This window comes from Herpailurus yagouaroundi, unplaced genomic scaffold, assembly GCF_014898765.1.
Source record: "Herpailurus yagouaroundi ecotype Mexico unplaced genomic scaffold, PumYag 77, whole genome shotgun sequence".
Taxonomy (NCBI): Eukaryota; Metazoa; Chordata; class Mammalia; order Carnivora; family Felidae; genus Herpailurus; species Herpailurus yagouaroundi.
In genome coordinates, this window is record NW_024412388.1 from 22,773,972 (window position 1) to 22,780,867 (window position 6,896).

A 6,896-nucleotide genomic window follows, 5' to 3' on the forward strand; every position below is an offset into this window, starting at 1 on the left:
TACATACCCAGAGTGATCAGTTAGAAAAAGAGAGAAAAGACAAATCACTGTATCAATAATAAGAGGGGTGAAATCACTCTTCTACGGATATTCAAAGGATCATAAGGGGATAGTAGTGACAGTGTTTTCACAGTACATTTGGCAACATCATATGAATGGTCGAATTCCTCGAAAGACTCAACCTACCAACGCTTACTCAAGAAGAAACAGATACACTTCCATAGCCCTCCCTTTGTCTCGTCAAGAGGTTGAGTTTTAACCACGAGCCTTCCTGTAAAGAAAACTCCAGGACCACACAACTTCCCTGGTAAATCCGATCAAACATGTAAGGAAGAAATAATACGAGTTCTGTGGAAACAATATCCACTCTACGATTCTATGAATGGTGCCTCCCAAACTTGTTTTACGAGGCTGGCATCATCCTGATACCAAAACCTGACAACAACATTACGAGAATGGACATCTACAAGCCGAGAGCCCTCAAGAACACGATGTAAAAATTCTAAACATTGTTTTATCACATAAAATCCAATGATACATAAAAAAGAAAAGAAGCTGATCATGACCCAGTGGGGTTATCCCACGGATGCAAGACTGTTTTAACATTAAAAAATGAAGAAAGTAAGTTCATTATATTGACAAATGAAGAAGGAAAGAGCCTATGACCAACTCAACAGATGCCAAAAAAACATTTGACAAAATCCAATCTCCATTCCTGGTGATGAGTGTCGGCAAAGTAGGACCAGAAGGAAACTTCCTCGGCCTGACACAGGGACAGGGTGTCCACGACAATCCTAGACCTAACGTTGTGCATCATGGCAAAAGATTGAATGCTGTCACATTAGGATCAAGGCACAAGAGTAGGATGCCTACTCCCACCACTTCTATTCAACATTGTTCTGGAAGTTCCAGCTGGCACAGCACTATTTGAAAGAAAGGAGGAAAGAAAGAAAGAAAGAAAGAAAGAAAGAAAGAAAGAAAGAAAGAAAAAGAAAGAAAGAGAGAAAGATGCACTCAGGTTGCTAACAAAAAAGTAAAACTGACTTTTCTTGCAGGTGACGTGATCACCTACCTAGAAAATCTGATGGAATCTATAAAAAAAATAGCTACAAGAAATAGTGTGTGCAGCAAGGTTGTGTGGTACAAAATGAATGTACAAAAATCAATTGTCTTTCTATATACTAGCAACGAACAATCAAAATTGAAATTAATGAAACCATACCCTCTACAATACCATCGAGAAATATAACGTACTCAGGAATAAACCTGGCAAATGGTGTGTACAACCTGTCCCCTGTATAAAACATCGCCGAGAGAAATGAAAAACCCAAGAAATACAGGGATATACCATGTTCGTGACGCAGAAGCCTCAATACGGTTGAGATGTTAATTCTTTCCGCATTGATCTCGAGATGAATTTTTGAAATTCGATCCGTATACAGAAGGTCAAGTGAATTATACATCCAAACATAAACTATAACTACAAAACTATCAAACTAGAAACTTCTGGGGGAAATCATAGGAGAGTATCTCTGCGACCCGGGGTCAGGCAGAGATTTCTTAGACAGCATGCCAAGAACGCAATCCATAAAAGAACAAATTGATACATGGGGCTTCATAAATATTTAGAAGTTCTGCTCTTCAAAAGGCACTGTTAGGGGAATGAGAAGACAAGCCAGAGAAAATCCTTGCTGATACAATACGCAGTTGCCTGCCGTATATTTAGAGGACTCTGGTAACTCAATAGTAAAAAAAAAACAAAAACAAAAACAAAAACAAAAAACGAGCAACTTGATGTTAAAAAATGGAAAAAGAGTTGAACAGACCCTTCACCAAACCACCTATATGGGTGGGAAACAAGTACTTGCAAAACGCTTTGCTGTCCTTGAAGATGAGGGCTCTGTATGTCAAAGCCACAGGGAGATCCCAACACCACTCACCCAAAAATAAGAAAAAAACTGACCAAACCAAGTGTTGGTGAGGCTGTGGAAGAAATGGAATTCTCCTGCGCTCTGCTGGAGTGTAGAATGTTACAGTCACTTTGGAAAAGCGGGCAGGTTTTTGTTCTTTTTTTCCCTGTAGAGTAAGACGTGTGCATAACGTAAGACCCAGCCATGCCTTTCCTAGGTATTTACCGAAGAGAAGTGAAAACATATGTCCATACAAAGACTCCTACGTGAATGTTCATAACTGTTTTATTTGTAATCTCTCGAAACAAAGCCACTGAAATGTCCATCGACAGAAAAATGGCCAGATGAATTGTGGACCCATGCAATAGAACACTACTCCATTTTAAAAATGAATGAACTCTTGGGGCGCCTGGGTGGCGCAGTCGGTTAAGCGTCCGACTTCGGCCAGGTCACGATCTCGCGGTCCGTGAGTTCGAGCCCCGCGTCGGGCTCTGGGCTGATGGCTCGGAGCCTGGAGCCTGTTCCCGATTCTGTGTCTCCCTCTCTCTCTGCCCCTCGCCCGTTCATGCTCTGTCTCTCTCTGTCCCAAAAATAAATAAATTAATTAAAAAAAAAAAAAAGAATGAACTCTTGATATACACATGAGAATGAATGAGTCTAAAAAGAACGGAGCTAAGTGAAAGAAACCAGGCAAAAACGAGAGACAGAGAGAGAGAGAATGTCCCCTTTGATTCCATTGACATAACACTCTAGAAAATGTAAGTTAACTTTTGTAGTGACAGAAAGCAGACCTGTGGTTGCCTGGGGAGGAGGGGGCGGGCTTTCGGGGTACATGACAAAGAAGCAGGAGGGAAATTGGGGGGATGATGGCTACTTTCATTATCCTGATTGTGGTGACGGTCTCACGAATGCATACATATGTCAAGACTCCTCAAATCATCACTTTAATTATGTCTTTAAATATGTCGCTTGCAATATGTTCAGTTTATCCTATGTCAATTATATCTCAATGAAACTGTTAAAAATAGCCACGGCGGCTGATGAGCTCTGGAGAGGAAAGAGGTGTCTCCCATCCAAGAAGAAGTGGCCTGAGTCCTCGGGGCCGGGGCGGAAATTCAGCAAGGGACACTGAGGCAGGTGAGCCGGACAGATGGGAGGGCAGGCAGGCCGGTGTCACGGAGTCATAGTGTTTCCAGAAGGGAGGGGCTGTGGCTCCCCGTGGCACGTACCTCCCAGCAGAGACGTGGTCCTGACACGAGGCAGCGTGAGGCTTGTCAGTGACCTTGACAAGTCAGGAAGCTATGGCGGGTGCAGCGTGAAGCGTGATGAAGATGACACGGTGGAAGGAGCGAGAACGGCCGCAGGGCAGTCGAAGATGGAACCCAAGGGGCAACGGGAGGCTTGACATGCGAAGAAGGAGGAATGTACGACTTTGGGAGGGTTATGGGGGCGGCAAGCAGGCAGGCATGACTACCAAGGTCAGGGTAAGCAGGTGCCAGCCGGGGTGCCCTCGTCCCTGCGAGAACCGAGTACGACTAGTCCCGGACAGTCTGGGGCCACCGGCGGTCCTGAGTCCCAGGACTTCTCCCGTGTTTGGGATCCTCTGTCCGCCCGGCTCGGTCTCTTTCGTTCTGGGTTATTTCAAGTGCAAAAGCTCAGCTCCGTCACTGGTTTCTAAAATATCCACCCACACCAAGCGTTTCTGAATTTATTAGCTTTATGGCATATCTGCGGGGAGACGCTATCACCTCACTGGCTGTTCTCCCCTGAGTCCACACCCCCCTTCCCTGGAAGAGGCAGACCTCCTTATCTCTTGCAGACTACTTTCACCCGCTTCCTTCTAGAAAGTCTCGGCACCGGCCGGCTCCATACCCTTGCGTTACTGGCTCTGGTCACTCCGCGGATTTCTCTTTTTAGCCAAATACACTTTTCCTAAGAAGGATTTGGACGCACAACAATGTCTTCTTCGTGCTTCATCGGCATTATCATCCCTACTCTGCACATGAAGAAACAGAGGCCCAGAGAAGGTAAGCAACTTGTCGGGGGTCACACAGCCAGGGAGACATTCGGGCAGCGGAAGCTCCTTCTGGGGTGTGGTGGCGAGCCCTTGGGTTCTGTTCGGGGGGACCTGGGTGTGATCCTGACTCTACCACTAACTGGCTGTGATAGTGCCAGGTCACAGGGCATCTGTGGGGCCAGTGAGGTGACACATGTCAGGCATTAGCCAAGTCCAGGCACCTTTAGGTCGCCAACTAAATGCAGTACTGTTGATCCTTTTGCTAAGTTGACCGCACCTGCAGAGACCCCCCCCCCCGCCTCAGGCCCTACACCGGCCTTTCCTCTCCCCCACCTTCCCTGCCATCGGATCTCTGTTCCTTTCTGTTTCCCCAAACCGGATTAAAACTCACATCCTGCGGGACACCCTTCCCAGTTCACCCTACTTAAAATCCTGCCTGGCGGTCTGGTGAGTGGGGAGATGCGAATGGGGAATTAAACAGACTTAGACTCAAATCTGTCTTCTCCCCCCACCAGTTAGGAGACCTTAGTCCCTCTACAGTGCCTCAGTTTCCTTATCTGCGCAGTGGGGACAGTGCTCAGGACGCAGGGAAAGGGCAGGTGTGAGAAGAGCTTTGCAAACAACAAGTGACCAACCACCCCTTCGTTTGCTCTGTGTCCCTCTGGCAACCTGAGTGCCTAACCTGTGTCACCTCTCTTGGGTTGGGTGGGGGCCCACCTTCCAGAAATGGCCACCCCTGGGGAGGGAGGCGGCCTGGAGTTAGAATCCAGGGTCCTGGATGTGAGTCAAGCCCCTCCCCCGGCCCCGTGTGCCCCCCTGGCCCTCCTCACTGTGCTCCAGCATCCCCAAATAGCCCTCACGCTGCACCCTCTCCCGCCCGGAACAGCCACTCTCCTGCATGTGTGGAGACGCCAGCACACCCAAGCTCTCTCCTCCTGCTCCTCTTCCTCCCCTGGGAAGCCCTCCCTGACTTCCAGACTGCCCAGTCCCCGTGGCGCTCCACGGTGCACGGAACATTGGTGGCCTCTCTCCCACCTTCAGTTGTGAATGCCGTGGGGACAGAGGCCACATCTGCTTGACTTGCCCTTGTACCCCCGAGCTTCACATAACGCCCACTGTGGCTTCTGTGGACTCTTAATGACACGTGGGGCCACTTAATGACACCGCGAGACCTGGGCCGGTCTCTAGCCCCTTTCTGGAATATTGTTCCCTCAGCAGTTTAAGGAAGGGCTTTGGGGAGGATGGTCTCCATTGCTTCTGCCCTTGACTTTGAAGGTAGCCTTCAGTCCTGTGGAGACAGCTGCTGCCCACAGTGTGACGGTGTCACTGCGGGAAGCCTGTGCCCTCGTTTTAAGTAGCTCTATCTCAGAGCCCTGGGGTCACTCTCCCCAAGGGCAGCAAAGGGTAATGGGGATGGATGTGAAGTGTGAGCGGGAGCCCTGGCCCTGGAAATAATCCGCCGGCCCATCTAGGGGACCAAACCAGAAGGTCACTTAGGTCATTGTACTGGGCGCAGGCTACAGCCACCAGCCAGTCATCTGTGGCATGACAGCAGCAGTAACGGGTGGCTCTGAGATTTCCTTGATCTCAGATCATCCAAATCTCCAGCGGGAGGGCCAGGCTGCCGGAGTCCCGTCCTGTTCCAATAGCGACGGGCGGGGCACCCCCTCGGATCGGGGCTATCCTGGGGGACTCAGGCAGCTCCCACTGTCCGCTGGTGTGGTGACCCTTCTCCCCGGGGGGAGGCGGGGGGGGTGGCGGCGGGTTCTGGCAGGAGTGGCCCCAGCGAGTCCCCCTGGACCTCTAGTTCCAACCCATTTGCTCCGTGTAGGTCTGCAGAGACGAGACTTTCCCGGGGCCGTGGGAAAGCTCCCATGCTGCTCCGGCGACCCTACGCTAGTGATCTGAGCTCACTCCCTGTGGGTTTTGTTACCTGTGAAACGAGGGGCTAGAAAGGCCCACCTCATGGACCTCAAGAGAGACCTGAGGGAGGTAATGGAGCAGAGAGCCGGGCTGGCCCGGACACTGCTGGTCGTGGCAGGAATCAACTCAAACTGGCTTAGGTAGACCAGGGGAGCGCTAATAGTGACACGGGAACATGCCTGCTGAGTCCAACAGAGGATGGCCGCCCACATCTCCAGTGGAGAGAACATCCCAGATGGAACCACATTCCCTCAGTCCCAACCCCCCCCCCCTCCATTTCCGGGAGAGAGAACCCACCTGGTCCAACTTGGATCAGTTCTCCTCTATCCTCTTTGGCTTCACTGGCTCCCGCTGGACCTACAAGTGTGCCTTCTGGGAGGTCCCCTGTAGGGGAAGAGGGCTGGGAGGGGGTCACCAGGAGCTGGACAAAAGCTCTCAGAAGCACCAGCCCCTTCTGGAGAGGCTGGCTGACCCCTGGAAGGGCCCTGCGCTCAGGGCATCCACACGGGGTGGGGACCCAGATGCGTCCCAGGGTGTGACACAGGGCGTGATGACCAGCATGAGCGCCGGGAAGATGAGTACCGGCAGGGCTCAGTGGGGGGTGAGGACCAGGCCCTCCACACCCTGCCCCCTGCTCCTCCGTCCCTGCCAGGTGGACCCCGGGATCTTCCAGGGGAGGCCGGACGAGCCTCAGAGCCAGGCCGGGGCAGGGTCAGGACTGTGCACAGAGCCTCTGGTGCAGACTTGGCTTTGGGACAGTGGCATTCAGGCCGCGAGGCAGCGGGGGGTTAGCTGTTTCCTGGCTCTGCCCCAGCAATGAGACCCCATCAGCCCAGGTCTCTTGGCAACTGCTCCAAAGATCCAACAAACCCTCAGCTACAATCCGGAGCCCGGGAGGGAAGCAGGAAATGATTCATCTGCTTTCTCAGACATGAAGGCAACTCTGCATTATTAATATTTACTCAGGGGCTTCTCCAAGGGCCCCACACAGCAAACGAGTCACGGGGAGGGAAGGGCACAGATCACAAGCGTTGCTGAGGCAGCCG

The 6,896-nt window shown here is 51.3% G+C and overlaps 1 long non-coding RNA gene across 1 annotated transcript; it reads right to left on the reverse strand.

Moving 5' to 3' along the window:
• Positions 1–3,248: 3,248 nt before the first annotated feature.
• LOC121018206 (uncharacterized) lies at positions 3,249–6,240 on the reverse strand. Its single transcript, XR_005785083.1, has 3 exons — positions 6,148–6,240; positions 3,783–3,906; positions 3,249–3,310 (listed from the first exon to the last, which is right to left on the reverse strand). It is a non-coding gene; the product is annotated as an uncharacterized LOC121018206 (long non-coding RNA).
• Between the last annotated feature and the right edge of the window lie 656 nt (positions 6,241–6,896).